The sequence below is a fragment of the Periplaneta americana genome, chromosome 13 (assembly GCF_040183065.1).
Source record: "Periplaneta americana isolate PAMFEO1 chromosome 13, P.americana_PAMFEO1_priV1, whole genome shotgun sequence".
Lineage (NCBI taxonomy): Eukaryota > Metazoa > Arthropoda > Insecta > Blattodea > Blattidae > Periplaneta > Periplaneta americana.
The window spans coordinates 133,946,501-133,968,266 of record NC_091129.1 but is presented as its reverse complement, the minus strand read 5'-3'; positions in this window follow the sequence as shown (position 1 = coordinate 133,968,266).

Here is a 21,766-nt window from a genome sequence, read left to right as displayed (position 1 = left end):
TACAATGCTTGCAGTTCTGCGTTGTGTAACTTTCTCCACTCTCCTGTAACTTCATCCCTCTTATCCCCAAATATTTTTCTAAGAACCTTATTCTAAAACATCCTTAACTTCTATTCCTCTCTCAAAGTGACAGTCCAAATTTCACAACCATACAGAACAACTGGTAATGTAACTGTTTTATAAATTCTAACCTTAAGGTTTTTTGAGAGCAGACTGGATGACAAAAGCTTCTCAACCGAATAATAACAGACATTTCCTATGTTTATACAGGGTTTAGTTTTTCTTCCGAGTGTCATTTATATTTGTTACTTTTGCTCCAAGATACAGTATTTGAACTTTCCCACGTTTCCAATGGATAAATTTCCAATTTTTATATTTCCATTTCATACTATGTTCTGATCACAAGACATCCAGATTCAAATTGAAATTCAAATTCAGATTCATTCACAATTTACATTTGAAATGGTACATAAGAATAGATACCCGAAATGAGCATATGCTCGTGCTCAGGTACAGTCCAGTAGAGTCTATATAAATTTTACAGATACTGTATCAATAATAATGTTGATGTTAGAAATAATAGTAACAACAACAACAATAATAATAACAATATAATAATAATAATAATAATAATAATAATAATAATAAAAATAGAATAACCGTGACGGAGATAATACAAAGATAGTAATACAAATTAATTAATTAATAATAGTAGTAATAATAATAATAATAATAATAATAATAATAATAATAACAATAATATTAACAGAACAAAAATATTAACAATAATAAAATAAATACTAAGACTGATAAAATTAAATAATAAAACCACTTAGCGAGAGTTAACACAGCTTAAATAAGCATATAATAATCAGAAAAAAAAATAACGAACTCGAAAATCAACGTAGGCCTAATCATATACTTTGTATTTTCGGGATTTACTTCCAAACCAATCGCTTTATTTGCTTCAAGTAAAATTTTCGTGTTTTCCCTAATAGTTTGTGAATTTTCTGATAACACATTTACGTCATCCGCATAGACAAGTAGCTGATGTAACCCGTTCAATTCCAAACCCTCTCTATTATGCTGGACTTTCCTAGTGGCATATTCTAGAGCAGAGTTAAAAAGTAAAGGTGATGGTGCATCTCCTTACTTTAGCCCGCAGGGAATTGGAAAAGCATCAGAATCTGGCCTATACAGACTCTGCTGTATGTTTCACTGAGACACTTTTCAATTAATTGAACTAGTTTCTTGGGAATACTAAATTCAATAAGAATATTATATAAAACTTCTCTTTTAACCGAGTCACATGCCTTTTTGAAATCTAAGAATAACTAATGTACTGTACCCTTATTCAGCCGCTGAACGGAATAATTTATTAGTACAAATAAATGCTTAAAAATTACTTTTTCCACCTACATAGCATATTTAAAGAATCTGATATTACATCCTTTTTTCTGGAAGATCTTCAATTAGTAACTGAGTAAATATTTGGGGAACACTATGGCCTTTTTTAAGCTGCGGCGTTTTCATTTGGATTTCAAGCTACTGGAAGCATATTAATAATTATTTCGGACAGAATAGACAGTAATCTGAGTCTAATTCAGAAGAGTAAATGCATGGTGATATAGTGACAGTTTCTATAATTGTTGTGAGAATAACATCCGTTTGGATGAAATAAACAAGGAGGGATTTGCTAAGGAAGTGCTATTATGCGATGTAGGTATATCCAAAAGAGTGTCCATAGTTACTAAGTGCGGTTGTAGTTACGGACAAGCAATGCTGTAACTCTACACTGTAAGTACAGAATACACCTTTTCAGTTCTAATGGGTTTCATTCAACCGGCTTGACATGAGGTGTTAGTCCATTAATTATATAACACAAGCTTCTGCTCCAAACTACACACAATTTCCACAAATGCATTTTATATTAAGGGGAGTTAGGAGAATTAACTAAAAGTGAATGTTAGGATATTGAGAGCGGAATACTAAGGGCTGATGATGTGACAATGAAAGAGTGTGAGAATACTAAGAACATAATACTTAGTGCTGGGGAAGTAGCGATGAAAGAGAGAGAAAAAAGTGAGGAAAAAAAAGTCGGGGATGAAAAAAGTGATAGAATAAACAGAAGGGCGGTGACAAGGAGAAAGTGAAAGTGAGACGGACATGGAAACAAGTAAAACTGAAGTAGATAATTCTAATTTATTTACAATTTACATTTTAAATGATACATATGAATTGATACCCGAAATGAGCATATGCTCGTGCTCGGGTACAGTCCAGTAGTCTACATAAATTTTACAGAGATCAATAATAATGTTGATAGTAGAAATAATAATAATAATAATAATAATAATAATAATAATAATAATAATAGAATAACCGTGACGGAGATGATTCAAAGATAGTAATACAAATTAATTCATTAATAATAATAATAATAATAATAATAATAATAATAATAATAATAATAATAGTAATAAAACAAAAATATTAGCAATAATAAAATAAATATTAAGGCGGATAAAATAAAATATAAAACCACTTAGCGAGAGTTAACACAATTTAAATAAGCATATAATAGCCAGGAAAAAAATGACGAACTCGAAAATCAACAGTAAAGTTCGTTGTAACGCAGACGACAGCAACCGCCGTATTGACATTGTGCTATGAATTATTGGTAGTAGGGGGGAGCCGTTCTCTTCGAATCTTCTCATAAAATCATGGGAAGTTAATGCTGAAAAACAAAATGTCTACGAGTCAAACTGTTCATTATTATCAGGATAATACAAATAATACTCAAATATATTAATCAAGTTTCAATTATAGATCTCCCCTTTTGTGCAAGAGGTATCATATCAAAATATTTTATGAATGGCGGGGAAAATATAAATTTCAAGAACTCTCTAGTGACAGAGATACTGACAAGTACAATCCAGTGTATTTGTGGCGATGCTAAGAAATCAATTATTGGAGATATGCACTGTTATTAATTAAGAAAGTGATCTATTTATATATATTACAATGTTTTATCTTATAGGCTACATGCATCAGATAAATACAATAAATATTAGTAACATGTAATGCTAGTACTTACTTACTTACTGGCTTTTAAGGAACCCGGAGGTTCATTGCCGCCCTCATATAAGTCCGCCATTGGTCCCTATCCTGAGCAAGATTAATCCAGTCTCTATCATCATATCCCACCTCCCTCAAATCCATTTAATATTATCTTCCCATCTACATCTCGGCCTTCCCAAAGGTCTTTTCCCCTCTGGCCTCCCAACTAACACTCTATATGCATTTCTGGATTCGCCCATACGTGCTACATGCCCTGCCCATCTCAAACGTCTGGATTTAATGTTCCTAATTATGTCAGGTGAAGGATATAATGCGTGCAGCTCTGCGTTGTGTAACTTTCTCCATTCTCCTGTAACTTCATCTCTTTTAGCCCCAAATATTTTCCTAAGAACCTTATTCTCAAAAACCCTCAATCTCTGTTCCTCTCTCAAAGTGAGAGTCCAAGTTTCACAACCATACAGAACAACCGGTAATATAACTGTTTTATAAATTCTAACTTTCAGATTTTTTGACAGCAGACTAGACGACAAAAGCTTCTCAACCGAATAATAACAGGCATTTGCCATATTTATTCTGCGTTTAATTTCCTCCCGAGTATCATTTATATTTATTACTGTTGCTCCAAGATATTTTAATTTTTCCACCTCTTCGAAGGATAAATCTCCAATTTTTATAGTTCCATTTCGTACAATATTCTGGTCACGAGACATAATCATATACTTAGTCTTTTCGGGATTTACTTCCAAACCTATCTCTTTACTTGCTTCAAGTAGAATTTCCGCAATTTCCCTAATCGTTTGAGGATTTTCTCCTAGCATATTCACGTCATCCGCATAGACAAGAAGCTGATGTAATCCGTTCAATTCCAAACCCTCTCTGTTATCCTGAACTTTCCTAATGGCATATTCTAGAGAAAAGTTAAAAAGTAAAGGTAACACTTAAAATAATAATAAGATAAGTACCTGGGTATATAATACAGAGAAAGGCAGCGCACTATACAGGGGACGTGTTTGTTGAGCGCATGTTATTACGTAGTGTTGCTTTACTACACTTGTTATTGAACATTATTTGTGTTATTTGTGACTCCACTCGTCGACTAAACACTCCGTACGCTTCCCGCTGTCCGAGCACTCCATCCCCACCACTCTTGAATTTTAGGCCTAAAGTAATGAAACTGAACGCCCGTCCGCGCTGCTACAGCTTACCGGAGAGGCGGGCAATGGATTGCGGGCAATCTGGTCCACGACGTCCCTTGCATAGTGCGGTAACTTTTCACTGCCTCTCTCTGTAGTAGGCAATGAGGGAATTACAGTGGATAAGTGATGAAGTATAATGATGAACGGGGGAATAAGACAGTCCATAAAAATAGGTAAAAGCTTAAGCTGGAGAATGTACTAAAAAAAGTGGTTGGTAAGGGAAATTGTGACAATATGAAAATCAATATATACAGTAAATATTGAATAGGAATGATAGAAAGTAACAGGCAAATTGTAATAAAGTAGAAAGTATAGAATAATATTAGAACAAAGATTAGAGAGTAGAGTGTAGATATAGATGTAACAGCTGTTGACAATAAGTATTCAAATTCATGTTCATATTCATATTAAGGGGAGTGCGTAGTGATGCCTGTACAATTAAATAATTTCGGTACAAAAGTTTAGTTCATTATTTCTAGGCTTTTAGTGGTCTGAGAGAAATAAAAATTTACATGGTTATACAATAAATCATTCTGAATTCAGAGGTATAAAAGACAACTAATTAGTTTCGTATCCAAATGCAGAAGAAAGGCCTTAACTGATAACCTGTTTTCCCACTTTGCTAAATGTATCTCAGTCTTCAAGTGCACATTAATTGCTTCAATCTTCACTCATACCTTGTAATTTTTTTTAAGTTTTCAATTAATGTATATAGTAAATTCCAAAGCAAAATTTAATTAAGTATTTCACCCTTAGTGAAAGAGAAAAAAATATTGAACTTTGAACAATTTTTGCTACTTTTTTTCAATGCTTACATATTTTCTTTCTCACGTTATGTGTATGATATAAATCCAAAGTCCTACTTTGTAGAATATAGGCTGCAGAGAACACTGTAAAATTTAATGTAAATAGATTTAGTAGTTTCAGAGAAAAATGTGCTTAAGTTTAAAAACAAATAATCAACTTACGGAAAACTGCATTTAAAGATAAGAAGGGCGTATAAATTATGCGCCCTCAAATTTAAAGAGATCATTTAAAGGGCTTATCTGTAGAGATATATTATTTGGAGAGCAAGTTTTGTATTTTCTTTTGAAAGAGAATATAACAAAATCGGAATTTTTATCCCTAATCATTACCCAGTCGTATTAGCTTTTCAAAGAGAGTGTACTTTCTAGAAATTATATGAAAAACGGAATTTTTTGTTTTTGAATTAAATAAAACTCTGACAGGAATCATATGCAAATGAAACAATGTTGCTGCTATGATGTTTCTAACATAGGCGACCTACAGGATTATTTTCGCTCAGAAAAAGGTCAAAATTAAATTCATAATGGACATTGAAAGCAGTTAGTAAACTTTCTCTTGACACTTTTCTCTCGATAGAGGAAAGTTACTCGTAAAGTGGTTTATGTGGTGAAATTGGCCGTGTTTCGTAGTTCCTCGCAGCTGTATCAAGCTGACGTGAAATTTGTGACGTAAGTTTATATTTTAGGATAGATTTTTTTTTTTTATATTTCACTTTCATAAATACATTATTAGTGATAGTGATGGAAATTGACGATAGTGGATATATTTCTTGAGGTACTTCTGCGTTCGCATCAAGTTGAACGTGAGATTTACAGTGGAAAACATTTTTGTCGGAGAAATGCCTCGATATGTTCACCTGTTCACAGCAGCAAGTTAATATATAAGTTATCACTCACGTTTTAATATACAGATGTCTCGTTTGAGACTTCACCTACCGCAGAATCTCATGGGTGGTAGGAAACTAAATAGGGTCTTTTGTGAGACGAATCGGGGAGAGGAGTTGACATAAAAGTAAACATCATTATGGTCGTTTGTGAGCTTTTTTTTGTTATTTTTTTATATTCATACGAATGACAACGAACAGACGGCAACATTGTAATACATATTCACGTAAGAGTAAGTAACAGTTTTGTCGCAAAATTATATGCGGAACACCACCAAAAGTTCAGAGTAACCTAATGCGTCACAGAGGGATGTTGGTGGCTGTGCATTTCCTCCTTTCCGCTCTACTCTTGCTTTCGACTTGCTTCTACCGTCACTGAATGCATGGTTGCCACGTCTTCTTGTCGCACTCTTTATTACCGATCTTCAATGATATTAGTGGAAAAACCGTCAATCTTTCGGAACAAAATAATAAGTGACACATCGGTATTTGCTATACAAAAGTCCCAGCATCACTTATCTAACGTCTGCCGTTTTCCTGGAAAATTCTAAAATTCAGCTAAAGAAATTCATATTAATGTGATGTACCGAAGTACGTATGATATTTCCGTGCAGCAATTCTGCATTACCATATGATGAAGGATGAGTGGAGCGGAGAAAAATTCTCTCCGGCACCGGGACACGAACCCGGGTTTTCAGCTCTACGTGCTGACGCTTTATCTACTAAGCCACACTGGATTCCAGTTCCGATGCCGGATTGAATTCTCTCAGTTTAAGTTCCATTTCTTAGTTTCCCTTTAGTGGCCAACCCTCATGCACTGTGTCACAGATGTGTGACAGTCGCGCAATGTCCAACACACTATGTGCAGAGGTGCACTCATTATGAATGACTAAGTGGGCGGGATCCGACGGAATGAGCGCCGTCTTAAATCACTGTATTATTGTGATGTACTGAAGTAACTTACGTATCATATTTCCATGCAGGAATTCTGCATTACCTTATGATGAAATTACTTACGGTTCATTCTGTGTATAGCATATATATATATATATATATATATATATATATATATATATATATATATATATATATTCGGTTAAGAATATCAGCCGCTTTATTGGACACCTAAAGTCATGGTCCCAACATGATCCTATTATGCGGAATCCTCTGTATATCACAGTAGTATCTAATTAGTAGTTCAAAGCTTTATGTCGGAAATATGTTACTTTTGGATTTTAATTTATGTCTGTTAAATATACCTACAGTTTTCTACGTGATTTTTATTCTTACAGGCATAAGTCAATAGAAGAGAGGTTTTATAAGATATTCTTATTGAATTTGGTATTCCCAAGAAACAAGTTCGGTTAATTAAAATGTGTCTCAGTGAAACATACAGCAGAGTTTGTATACGTCAGTTTCTATCTGATGCTTTTCCAATTCACTGTGGGCTAAAGCAAGAAGATGCACTATTACCTTTACTTTTTAAATTTGTTCTAGAATATGCCATTAGGAAAGTCCAGAATAACAGAGAGGGTTTGGAATTGAACGGGTTACATCAGCTACTTTCTATGCGGATGACGTGAATGTGTTAGGAGAAAATGCACAAACGATTAGGGAAACGCGGAAATGTTACTTATAGCAAGTAAAGGGATAGGTTTGGAAGTAAATCCCGAAAAAACAAAGCATATGATTATGTCTCGTGACCAGAATATTGTACGAAATGGAAACATAACAATTGAAGATTTATCCTTTGAAAAGGTGGAAAAGTTCGTATATGGAGCAAGATAGGTTTGGAAGTAAATCCCGAAAGAACAAAGCATATGATTATGTCTCGTGACTAGAATATTGTACGAAATGGAAACGTAACAATTGAAGATTTATCCTTTGAAAAGGTGGAAAAGTTCAAATATGGAGCAAGATAGGTTTGGAAGTAAATCCCGAAAGAACAAAGCATATGATTATGTCTCGTGATCAGAATATTGTACGAAATGGAAACATAAAAATTGAAGATTTATTCTTTGAAAAGGTGGAAAAGTTCAAATATGAAGCAAGAGTAACAAATATAAATGACACTCGGGAGGAAATTAAAGGGAGAATAAATATGGGAAATGGTTGTTATTATTCGGTTGAGAAGCTTTTATCATCCAGTCTGCTGTCAAAAAATCTGAAAGTTAGAATTTATAAAACAGTTATATTACCGGTTGTTTTATATGGTTATGAAACTTGGACTCTCACTTTGAGAGAGGAACAGAGGTTAAGGATATTTGAAAATAAGGTGCTTAGAAAAATATTGGTGGCTAAGAGAAATGAAGTTGCAGGATAATGGAGAAGGCTACACAACGTAGAACTGCACACATTTTATTCCTCACCTGACATAATTATAAATATAAAATCCAGACGTTTGAGATGGGCGGAGCACTTAGCTAGTATGAGAGAATCCGGAAATACATAGACTATAGAGTGTTAGTTGAGAGGCCGGAGGGATATAGACCTTTGGAGAGACCGAGACATGGACGGGAAGACAATGTAAAAATGAATTTGAGGGAGGTGGGATATGATGGTATAGACTGGGTTAATCTTGTTAAGGATAGGGACCGATGCGATGACGGACTTATGTGAAGGCGGCATTGAATCTCTGGGTTTCTTAAAAGACATTTTTAAGTTAGTATAGTGTCAATAGATCTTGTTTTCTTACCGGTATAGTGACAACAGGGCACTTTCTGAAGAACTGCGTTGGTCAATCTGTTGCTCTGAGGAATGATCAGTTATTTCCTCGCACGAGGACATGGACACGCAGATGACAAATGTCGGCTGACTGCTCAAAAATGAGGGCTGTTAATATCTTTAGCTAAAGAGTGGAACTCACTTAGAAACAATCCACGCCGAAGAATAATTAACCTTCTGCAATTGTGAGTTTTAGTTTCGAGTCTCTGAGGGGTAGTGTAGTTGAGAGTTTCTCTCTCAGAGTAATTGCTGAAGTCTTCAGCAGCAAGTTTGGCAAAGAGTAAGAAATTCGAAACTATGGGCTTACTGGGCTCTGTGGGATTTCCTGCACAGAGGAGAGTGGGATCAAGAGCATTGAGGTGGCAGACCATCACTGCTGCACTCTCTAAGCTGATGGAGAAGTTTTCGAACGAAAAATTACATTCAGCGAAGTTAAAAGCAGAAAATAGATGAAATCATAAATAGTTTAAAGGACTAGCAGTAGCAGTATGAGTAGGAGTAGGAAATTTCAGCTCTTCTGTGAAAATTTAAAAACATACTTACTTACTTACTTACTGCCTTTTATGGAACCCGGAGGTTCATTGCCGCCCTCACATAAGCCCACCATCGGTCCCTATCCTGAGCAAGATTAATCCATTCTCTATCATCATATCCCACGTCCCTCAAATCCATTTTAATATTATCTTCCCATCTACGTCTCGGCCTCCCTAAAGGTCTTTTTGCCTCCGGCCTCCCAACTAACACTCTATATACATTTCTGGATTCGCCCATACGTGCTACATATCCTGCCCATCTCAAACGTCTGGATTTAATGTTCCTAATTATGTCAGGTGAAGAATACAATGCGTTTAGTTCTGTGTTGTATAACTTTCTCCATTCTCCTGTAACTTCACCCCTCTTAACCACAAATATTTTCCTAAGCACCTTATTCTCAAACACCCTTAACCTATGTTCCTCTCTCAAAGTGAGAGTCCAAGTTTCACAACCATAAAGAACAACCGGTAATATAACTGTTTTATAAATTCTAACTTTCAGATTTTTCGACAGCAGACTGGATGATAAAAGTTTCTCAACCGAATAATAACAGGCATTTCCCATATTTATTCTGTGTTTAATTTCCTCCCGAGTATGATTTATATTTGTTACTGTTGCTCCAAGATATTTGAACTTCTCCACCTCTTCAAAAGACAAATTTCCAATTTTTATATTTCCATTTCGTACAATATTCTCGTCACGAGACATAATCATATACTTTGTCTTTTCGGAATTTACTTCCAAACATAACTTACTTCGTCTTTTCGGAATTTACTTCCAAACCTATCTCTTTACTTGCTTCCATTAAAATTCTCGTGTTTACCCTAATCGTTTGTTTATTTTCTCCTGACATATTCACGTCATCCGCATAGACAAGTAGCTGGTGTAACCCGTTCTATTCCAAACCCTCTCTGTTATCTTGGACTTTCCTAATGGCATACTCTAGAGCAAAGTTAAAAATTAAAGGTGATAGTGCATGTCCTTGCTTTAGCCCGCAGTGAATTGGAAACGCATCTGACAGAAACTGACCTATACGAACTCTGCTGTACGTTTCACTGAGACACATTTTAATTAATCGAACTAGTTTCTTGTTTAAAAACATACACGTAATTTAAAATTGCTATAACTCACTCTCCAAGAACCCAACCTTGTCTTCAGGAGTGCTCTCGAAAGAGCAAATGCGGAGCTCATTTTCAAAACGTATCTTGTCACCTCATAACGAAAATGAGCTTCCTGTGTCTCTGCATTCTCAAATGAAGATAAATGCCAACAAGTCGGAGACCATGGTCATAGGACGAAAAGTAAAGAAGGTAAACTTGTGAATTCTGAATGAGACAGTAGAGCAAGTGGTCAGATTCAAATACTTGGGGTGTACTATAAGCAGTAACATAGACTGCAGCCAGGACGTGAAAAGGAGGATAGCAATGGCGAAGGTAGCTTTTAACAAAAAAAGGAGCATCTTCTGCGGATCTCTGGAAAAAGAAGCAAGGAAGAGACTAGTGAAGTGCTTTGTGTGGAGTGTGGTATCACAGTCTTGTATATACAGTCGCGAAGTTCAATACGTAGTAAATATGCAAACATTAGATAGTTGCTCACCACTAGGATCGCTAATATCGCCTCATTACAGGCAATGCAAAATACTACCGTCACAGTCTATTGTTAGTTAGTGGGGTTTAAAAAGGGCGCGTCAGCTACTATGGCTATTTGCGCCCTTATCTAAAAAATTTCACTAAACACAGTCTATTGTTTCTAGCACCCACAAAACTCGAGCTTCGTGACTGTATATAGTAGACTGTGGTGGTATTGTATGCGGCAGAAACGTTGACATTACGACGAAGTGAAGAGAAGCGAATAGAAGTATTTGAAATGTGGATATGGAGAAGGATGGAGCGTGTGAAATGGACAGACAGAATAAGAAACGAAGTTGTGTTGAAAAGAGTGGATGAAGAAAGAATGATGCTGAAAGTGATCAGGAAGGAGGAAAAGGAATTGGCTGGGTCACTGATTGAGAACAAACTTCCTTCTGAGGGTGCGCTGGAAGGAACCGTGAACGGGAGAAGAGTTAGACGCAGAAGAAGATATCAGATGAGATTACATTAAGATATATGAGTCTTATGAAGAGACAAAGAGGAAGGCAGAAAATAGGACAGAGTGCTGGGTTTGCAGTGAAAGACCTGCCCTTGGGCAGAACACTATGAATGAATGAATACACTGTCATGATTTGGTTTCAGAACGCCCTCTAAATCTCTAAATCTTGCGTTAAGAGTGACTATTGTAATCAAATTGCGACAAAATATTAGTTCCAGCTTTGGAATAAAAGAGTCTCATGCTTTCATTTGATTCTAAATGCACCTAGATTCTTTGGTTTCATAATGTTTCTTGCCTAGCTGGTAAGAAATTTTAGCCCTAAAAACGCTTTTCGTGATTTCCCACAAAATAATTTCGTCAATAAAATATGTCAAGAGTACAGAGGAAAAAAATGAATGTCACATTGCTATTAAGGATGAGGTAATGATCTAATTTAGTATATTGATGCAAAATTTATTGTTGTTCCTGTTGAAAAGTAAGGAAAGGATGATTGTATCCGTGATGATAATTCTCGTTTGCCAGGTTTGTTTTCTGTGATTCATTTTTGCCTCTTTATATTTATTTAGAATAGTAAGCCATTCTTACTTTTCATCAACTACCGATACTGAAATACTTGTTTATAATTCGGTATGTTTGTAACATTACTATTTTCTTCTTTCTTTCTTTCTTTCTTTCTTTCTTTCTTTCTTTCTTTCTTTCTTTCTTTCTTTCTTTCTTTCTTTCTTTCTTATTTTTATGTAATGGACAAGGATCGTTTTAAAAATACAACCTACAACCTTAAGAAAATTCCTAATAGATAATATAAAAGTATATTTATAATTAAGATAAAATTTTCATCATTTTATGAAACTTGGCATACTTATTCATTAATATCTCTGTTTTGAAATGGAGCATTGGAGTGGCTGTATTGAGCATAGTTTTATTGCTAGAGAATTATATGTGAAGCAGTATTATTTTTTAATAATGTTTGAACATTGAAGGAATTATATATACAGGATGTTTCCGGACTGGTGTTACAAACTTTCACGGATGATGGCGAATAGCACATGTATCAATTTGAGATAAGGAACCATTGTCCGGAAATGACTGAGTCGAAAGTTATAAGCAAAAATAGTTGCGTGGAAATGGAATTGTAAATTGGCGCCACGTGCCTTCCTTCCCTTACCTTTGGAACAGTCGTGGAAAGATGGTATGGGTCCGATGTCCCCTACGTGGGTACTTGTCCGATACAATCTATGAGCTTGTCTACTGTTCCCATTGCTCATCCGTATTCGAAAATCAGGTCTGCATATTCCGCTCTCGTGTACTCCTCCATTTCACTAGGACTGATCGACTGGACACTGCAACTTGTACACATACACTGCTGTCTACAGACGTGCATATCAGGACCGACCATGTCCGTTACACATTACGCTATCTGCATTGCTTTAGTGTAGTTTCCTGTCCCCATCCCTCAGACAGCACACTGAATGGAATACTGTAAGTAGACAACGTAAACAAAGTCAGATGAATACAGTATGTGTAAGATGTACAGATAAATACACATAAATAAGGTGTACAGAGGAATAAAATTATTTCATTTCCACACAACTATTTTTACTTATAACTTTCGTCTCGGTCATTTCCGGACCAGGGTTCCTTATTTCAAATTGATACATGTGCCCTTCCCCATCAACCCTGAAAGTTTGTAACACCAGTCCGGAAACACCCTGTATATATATTACAAATGAAGAAATTGAGTAGGACATCATTAATGATCCATTGTACAATATTCAGTTTTCTTTCAAGAAAAAATTATATTTAAAACATAATATTTTTAGGAATAGGATTTTCACTTGAAAATTAGGAAAAAAAAATTATAAATGTTTATTTTCTTTTTTAAGTTTTCATGAAAAAAGTTGAAATTTACAATGTATGATTATGATATTGCTATGCTTATACAGTAAAAATTTGAAGTCTCTAGCCCGAAATAGTGTAGATTTCAGTAGCTCATCGCCTTAAACAAGGCAAGATATGGGAAATAAAGCTGTAGAATGTAGATGTTTTAAAACAGAAATAATTTGTAGCGATTCCAATCATTTTATTTAATACAGAAGAAATATCAGTGGCACTCAAAAATATAAAAATCGCTCTCACAATCAAATACACTATATTAAATGCAATAATAATAATAATAATAATAATAATAATAATAATAATAATAATAATAATAATAATAATAATAATAATAATGTTGTGCCCATTTCTGACACCAACTTTTTGTTATACTATATTAATTCTGACACCAATATTTATTGTACCATTTCTGACACCATAATTTATTGTTAAGCTCTATCATATCTGACACCAGTAATTTGTCGTGGCTCTTGCCGCGACAAGGGCGGATGGCTTATCTTCGAAATAATCGCGAGTTATAACCTCTATCAAACTAACACAAACTAATCAAACACTGCGTTATACTTTATAAACTGTTCTTTCTTGTGGATAGGAGGGATTCCTACTTAGAAGGTGATCTCAGGTTTTCGGAATAATCACAAGTGTAGAAATTCACTATTACTAAGTTTATTAGTAAAAAAATATCAATTTACTACAGATAATATATTGAGTATTGAACGATTTGGAAAGTATGAAAATTTCTGTTAATTCTGAAGTACCAAGATAACTAGTTAAATGAAAAGTTTAAAGAATGATCTGATGATTTTACTTACAATAAATAGTAGGGCGAACCCAAATGCTGGTCCCGGTTGATCCCATTTTCGATGCCATTTTCAGAACCCCTTACTGGACGTCGGGAGCGCTACTCCATGACCGCTGTCTTGACCAATAACTAATGACCGTGTCTTCGACGTTTCATTTCCTTTTATAAACTCTCGAACCGCGTCCTTTGTGACGTAACAGAGTGACGCTATTTTACCCGCGAATCTTCTGAAAAAACGGTATTGCACTCACTAAACACCACGCTTCTGATTCTTTCAAATCGGCGTTTCCGGTCGTTACTTAAAACAATATGGATTCAAGGAACTTTCACGACTGGATCTGTTTTTGACTTGACCAATGGAAATTCAGAATTTCGGAATCATCGCCAATTAAAATGTCTCGTCATAAGCAGAGAGAGCATTTGGTGTACGTAAACCGTTAAGTTAACTGCTACATGCACTATATCGCGATGTATTAGAGAGCAAGGAAGGGAGGGGGTGAATGTCATCGTGTCGCTACAATAACAACGACTGGAGTACAGTTCCTGCAGCAATTTATTTTTACTATTCAGTAATTTCACTTTGTAATATTAAATAACCTATTGTTTATATTGTGCATTTAATTACAACATACATAGTTCTGTGTTACATGATATTAAAGTAGCTACATAAGAACAGTATATTGTATATAAATACAACATATGAAACATAGTATTTTGTTTTGTACTACTTTGCTCTTCTTCATGACTACATTTGTTACAGTGCACGACAATATACTTGATTAAGCTTTTCTGCTTTCATTTCGTCAGACCACAATAATCGCATTGATTTTTCAAACAGAGCTGCGATGGTAACACGATTTACTTTCTCTACCTCTTCGAATGTCAATAGAAACTTTTTGCCCACACCTTCAGTTTGAAGTGCCCCAACAATAACATTAGCAACAGATCTGTTTGCAATATTTGTCGTTTCATCTATAGATATCCACAATTTTTCATCTTTGAAGGTTTCTCTAATTTCACGTAAGACATCTTCATAACATTTTGCTAAATAACCCGTACGCAGAGTAAATTGTTGGAGTAGTGTTCTACCTGTATATTTTAGCAAAAATGATCTGACACATGGGTGTTCCAATTTTTTAAATGGAATATTTGCCCTAACGAACATGTGGCACAAGTATTGGTAAAAATCACATTCCACATTTGAACTCGTGGGAATAGCTTCGACTTTTTTCGAATTCAGCAACTTAAAGTATTCCTTGTGTCTTTTACATGGAGTTGTAGTGTTTTTGTACATGGTGTCTCTTGTTCCCCAGTAGATCGACTTTACATACCATGCATGTAAGTTTTCACCATCTGTAGGAAAGTGCTGCGATCCGAACTCCTCAACAAATCGCTGCAATTCTTCTACATGCCGAGGCTCTTTTCTTTCGGTATATCATAAACTATGTTGTAATGCAAAGGCAAACAAATGCTTTGCACTTACGGTAAACACAAATAGAACTAATTAGGACTGCGATAGGAAAAAAGTGAATACAGGAAATAGTGTAGAAGGACCAATAAAGTAGAATATGCAGAAAACAGGAAATTCAAATACCCCAGGAAATGTACAGGTATTGAAAACTATCTAAGACAGCACGTGTAACATCAGAGAGCTCTGCGCGTACAAGGACTGTACCTTGCAGGTAAGACCCCTTCCCCCACCTCGTGACGTAATCAAACCTCTCGGTATAGTAAACTTGTGTCCACTGATAACGTACCCCATCTGCTCTCTTTGGTCATAAGTCAGCTGTTGCTAAGTTGAGTTCGCGATAAAAATGCAAAATGCAAGCGTACGCATTTCTGCATGTTCAAGGACTGAACTGTGACTTTGATGACGTTAACTAAACTGTGCTCTGTAATCTGTCGAAACAGGAAGCGAGCTCTTTCGCATGTATAGCATGTATGCATGTATTTATAATACGATTTCGTTACTTTAAATTAAAGTGAAAATATATTGCTTATCATAATCCCTGGGCACAACAACAATAATAATAATAATAATAATAATAATAATAATAATAATAATAATAATAATAACATTATGTAGGCCTATTCTATAATTAACACTTCTTTTTGGAATTACTTTTCCCTTGCCGATGAACTCCACATACTTCAAAATTACTGCGGGAGGCAGAACGTTCTTAAAGTAACGGAGGATGCAATGGAACTATTGATTTTGATTTAATTTTGCAGAATTAAGTTGCAATATTACTACTTCTCAGGAATCGTGCCGACATTTCCAAAGGTCTTGTGTTTGCAGTGTTAATTTGAAACATTCATGACAATAGAAGCTTAACGTTCTCGCCTTCTCGAGCAATCTATAATTTATAGGGCAGGAAGGAGTTCATTACGACGGGAATTGCAACTGAAACATGTATTAATACCTTCTGGCCATGCGAACGTGGGCCGCGTATTCTGGAAGTTAGATTGTAGTTCAGAATACCAACGTTCGGGGCTTTGCAATGACAACATACGAACTACCACCTACAATATTCACCTCTTCCTCCGCGGCTCATCTTCCACATTATCGCTAACATAATCATCATTATTATTATCTCCACCTCCACAATTTCTCCAGGACGGGATCCTACGACAATTATGGGGAATAGTAGAAATAACTGGAGACTTTCCTGGGGCCCGTTTCACAATTCTTGCAAATTACAAATTAACAATTTATAAATAAGAAGTAAGAGATTACAAATGCTTGTAAATTGTGTTTTGACAATGCTATCGTATTAATTTGTAAAGTTTGACGAACTTTACAAAATCATCTAAAGAAATTTACAAATACGCATAATTGGTTACAAAATATCGCCAACAACAGTTTACATAAATCGCAAGGAGCATAGCTAAAGTCGCTGTATTTTTACCACTATGTTTATATTTTGTACTAAAATAGATTATTCTAAGCGTGCTGATTCATATTTCACCAACAGAAAATATAAAGTATTGTTAAAAATAATTAAAAGTATTTAGATTTTTATATATTGGCGACAATGGAGTTTCATGTGATGTCATTGGTCGAGTGTACCCATACGTCTATTACTTAAATGACCAAGTTAGCGTCAAATTAAGTCAAATAAGTAAATAACAGATTTGGTCCACGTACAAATATGCAATTGATAAAATAATTACAATGTCTAACCACAAAATCAGATTCATTTTTGTGTATTTATTAATGTTGCATCCATAACCTCACAAACATAGCGATCCCAGCAGCAGCATAAAAATTCTTAAAATGCGAAATGCGCACAAAATCTGTGCTACAGTAAATAACATTTTGGTGATCAGAAACCTGCCTCGAATTTAACACTATTAACAACATCAACTACCCTGTGGGCACTTTTGCACACTGATACCTTAGAAATTCCGTGCTTATCTGCTAACGCACGAAACTGACAGCTAGTATGCAACCAATGCAAAACAATACAGTTCTCGCTTTGAGGTTAGGGCACCACTTTTCCCTTTTGGATGTTGGATTGATGTCCTATATCTTTTAGGAGAGATTCTAGCGAAACAGAAATCAAAACGACTTCAGAATACCGCGTAAGTAGTGTCGTTATTGCATTATTGAATTATTTATTTTTGGTGTAGGGAACTTCTTTATTAAGAGCGAGTATTTATTAAATACATTCTCCGTATATAAATATTTACGCGGTATTCTGAAGTATAGCGCGGGACTCATTCAAAATCTTTCATTAAATTCATACAATGATACGAACGTGTTATTAATTCTTGGCCGGAAAATGTTACGTATACGTCTTTGTTTGATTAGGTCTAAATTCAGTATCTTCGTCTGAGTCATTAGAACTACTTAATAACATCAGAACTACTTTAATGTAATTGTTAATATTATCCATTTACTGAAAAAATAATTTAATGAATTTATGCTTATTGTATTTATTCATAATTTGTTGCAATATCAAACTTTACACATCTCAGAGGTGTTGTAGAAAATGTGCTAACTTTACAAGTAAAGTTTACACGTTTGTAAAATTACCCTTCATTGTGAAACAGAATCTTGTAATGTGAGCAAAATTTAATTTGTAAAGATTTGAATTCCTTTCTAAAGTTCAACATTACAAACAAAGATTGTGAAACAGAAGTTTACAATTTACAAGCAAAGTTTACAATTTACAATGATTGTAAACATTGTGAAACAGGCCCCTGGTTGTATGCCAGTGATTCAAATTGAAAAAAAAAAAAAAAAAACATAATAATAGTTGTAAAACACCTGAATATCTGGATATAAGTAACATCAATGTCCATAAACTACGACAAAATCTTAGGAAACAAGAGTACGGCAAATGGTGTGCGCTTCCACATAAAGGAAAAGGTGTTATTTTATTTCAAGAATATACTCCCGGAAATAAATGGATTTTTTCTATGAATGGCGGGACGCAATTAAGATGAATGCTAACGTAGCACCAGTGAGAAGTCTTCACGGGACATCCTTGGACGGTTTCCGTTGCAGATATTGCAACGAGATTGAAACCTTAGCACACGTCCTAAGATCCTGTCAGCATGGAGAACTCCTGAGAATTTCACGCCATCATAACATCCGAAAACTAATTGCACAAGCCCTTGGAAAAAAAAAATCCTTCGACGTCCATGAAGAGGTGCACTGCGTTGCGTCTGAAGGCGGCGGAATTAGAAGAGCGAACATCGTGGCTCTAGACAAGACTAATAGTAAAGGCTTTATACTGGACCCAACTGTTAGATTTGAGATGAGCCAGACTCAACCATCTGAGGTCAACTAAGAGAAACAACAAATTTATGAGCCTACTATTCCGTATTTTCGAGAAAAATATCAGATGGAAGGCACCTGGGAAGTACATGGTTTAATGATCGGAGCGAGGGGCACCATCCCACGATCAATTGTAAACACTATCAAAACATTTGGCATCTATAACATCATTCCAAAAATAATTACTTCAACCATTAAAGGGTCTGTGGCAATTCTGAAGATTCATTTATACGGAATATCATAATCCCTCCCCCCTTTTCTATTCGTTAGTGTGTGATTGTTTCAAATATGTGTACAAATTTGTTATTTCTTAAATTTAAGCTCCTAGCTCACATTTCAATTTGACTCATCTATTTTACTGTAATCGTTATTATTCTTATATGTGTGTTATTCTGTGTTTTTGGCAACCCAGGATGCCTGGGCAGACTATTTCTTGGAAATAAATTATATTATTTATACAAATGTTAAATGTTATGTTTTATTTAACGACGCTCGCAACTGCAGAGGTTATATCAGCGTCGCCGGATGTGCCGGAATTTTGTCCCGCAGGAGTTCTTTTACATGCCAGTAAATCTACTGACATGAACCTGTCGCATTTAAGCACACTTAAATGCCATCGACCTGGCCCGGGATCGACCCGCAACCTTGGACATAGAAGGCCAGCGCTATACCAACTCGCCAACCAGGTCGACTAATACCTGGATGGCTCAATGTAACCTGTCTTTAATATCCCAAGGCCGCAGCCGTTCACCCACAAAGAGAGCGAACAAATCGAACATTCGTTAAACCAGACACTCCGCACAGCGGAATACTCTTGCGTATTGCCTACAGTGCCAGGCGCTCAGCATCGTTATGCAATTTCTATTATCATCAACCGGATTTGCAAAACTCTATAGGAAGCATTTTAAAAATCTCTGCTCTAGGACTTTGATAGTCTGTCAGTTGAGGAAGCAACGTTTAAACTAGTAGCCATGTATGATGTTCGTCAGGACCAGTACTGTATGACTGTGTATACATAATGACGTCCATTGTTCAGAAATGGCCTTTATCCTGTGTGATAACAGTTTGACGCCCACGACTGAACTCTTCAAAGCGCAGGCCGGGGCAGTGTGATGTCATGTAGCCAGCAAGGGTTGCGGTTTCTATTTGTTTCAGTAAATTTAGTTAGAAACTCCATTTGTTGTGACACACTGTTTTAATCCCCACGGTTTCGAGTTCTCTCCGTGGACGTTAATAAGCTTATATAAAGTGGATGGGAAGTCGGTGAGGCTTTGTTGATTTCGTTATGAAATAGATATTTCTTTCCGTCTGCTTACTTCACCTTCAGCTTTTCCATGAGTAAATTGAATTATGGAAAGGAGTTAGCGACGGGATTTTCTTTCTGTATTTGGTGCCGCAGTTAAAATCTGAACTGGCATCCATTAGACGTCAGAGAAGTATATTTTCACGACCGGGCAGTACAGTTTGTGAAGCAAGTGGATAAGGAGTGGAAGACTCCGGATTCAGTTCCGATTGTGACATGATCTTTTGTTTTTGTTTTTGTTTTTTTGTTTTTTTTTTCAAAAGTTAGTGCAATGCCTCGGGATACAATGAACTTCCTATGAAATTGAATACCGAGTCTTTCCCTGGGGTAAAAATGACGAGTTACTGACCACACTATCTCATTTATTATAGTGTCGAATTCAGAGATCCCTATATCCAAGCGTCTTCGTGTCATTTAAATAGAACACCTTGACCTTCACTGACACATTTTAATTTAAATTTAATTTAATTTTATTTTTAATCAGAAACAACAGTATATTGTATGTAGTTTAGCATTTCTCGAGTTACGTAACAATTAAAATTCCAGAACTTAGCTAGTTACCTATAATTTTGTCAATTATTTATGTATGTATATATTTATTTACACTGCAAATGGGTATATACCCGGTGGCAGTGGTAAATAATTACACTCAATAATGACAATTAATAATAAACATAATAAAAATACAATTAATAATAAATTAATAATAATACTAATAACAGTAATTAATAATAATAATAATAATAGGGTGCATACTTAATTAAATAAAGCAAGATCACTTAATAATAATAATAATAATAATAATAATAATAATAATCCGTGGCGCTACAGCCCTTGAAGGGCCTAGACCGACCAGCCGGCTGCTGGCCTCACGCCCACATGCCGAAGCAGAGGTGGACGATCATCCAACCAGAATGGAGGTATCGTGTGGTTAGCACGATGATCCCCCCAGCCGTTATAGCTGGCATTCGCAACCGGATTTCGCTACCTATCGTAGGTCCCCAAGTGCATCACGATGTTGGGTGGGCACCGGGCCCTATACAATGGCCGAAATTTCATGAGAAAATTTCTTCTCCCATGAGGTTTCGAACCAGCGCGCATTCCGTAGCGAGAGTCCTAGGCAGGATGCCTTAGACCACGACGCCACGGCGCGGGACAAGATCACTTAAAATAACGTTTAAAACAACAAATTCCACAATTTGGGACATCTGGCCGAAATCTACGGCTGACAACTAGGATCCAGAATACAAAGCAGAGGTTAAATGAAAAACACAATATGATTGCGGAGAGAATACGGAACAAGATAAATTTAAAAATAAAGTACAATTTGATTTCGGAGAAACATGAGATGAAAATACATTGAAGAGTAATGAAATGAAGTGAAAAAAATTGCATAGTATTATACAAGTGATTGTGTAAAATGCATAATGAATCTCAGTACCATTAGACAAATTTTGTTAATGTCCTCATTAGAAAATTTAAGAGAAAGGAGAATGGTTTTGGTTAACTTAAATGAAGTTCCCCTAGTGCCAAAAAGAAGTCCTTTCACTTCCCATGTATTAATATTCATTTTGTATCTCTCACTGAAGTGAGGAATACATGGGTTGTAAATAGACTTCTTTTCATCGTTCACGTTATTGGCTTGTTGATCGTCTAATTTGTATCT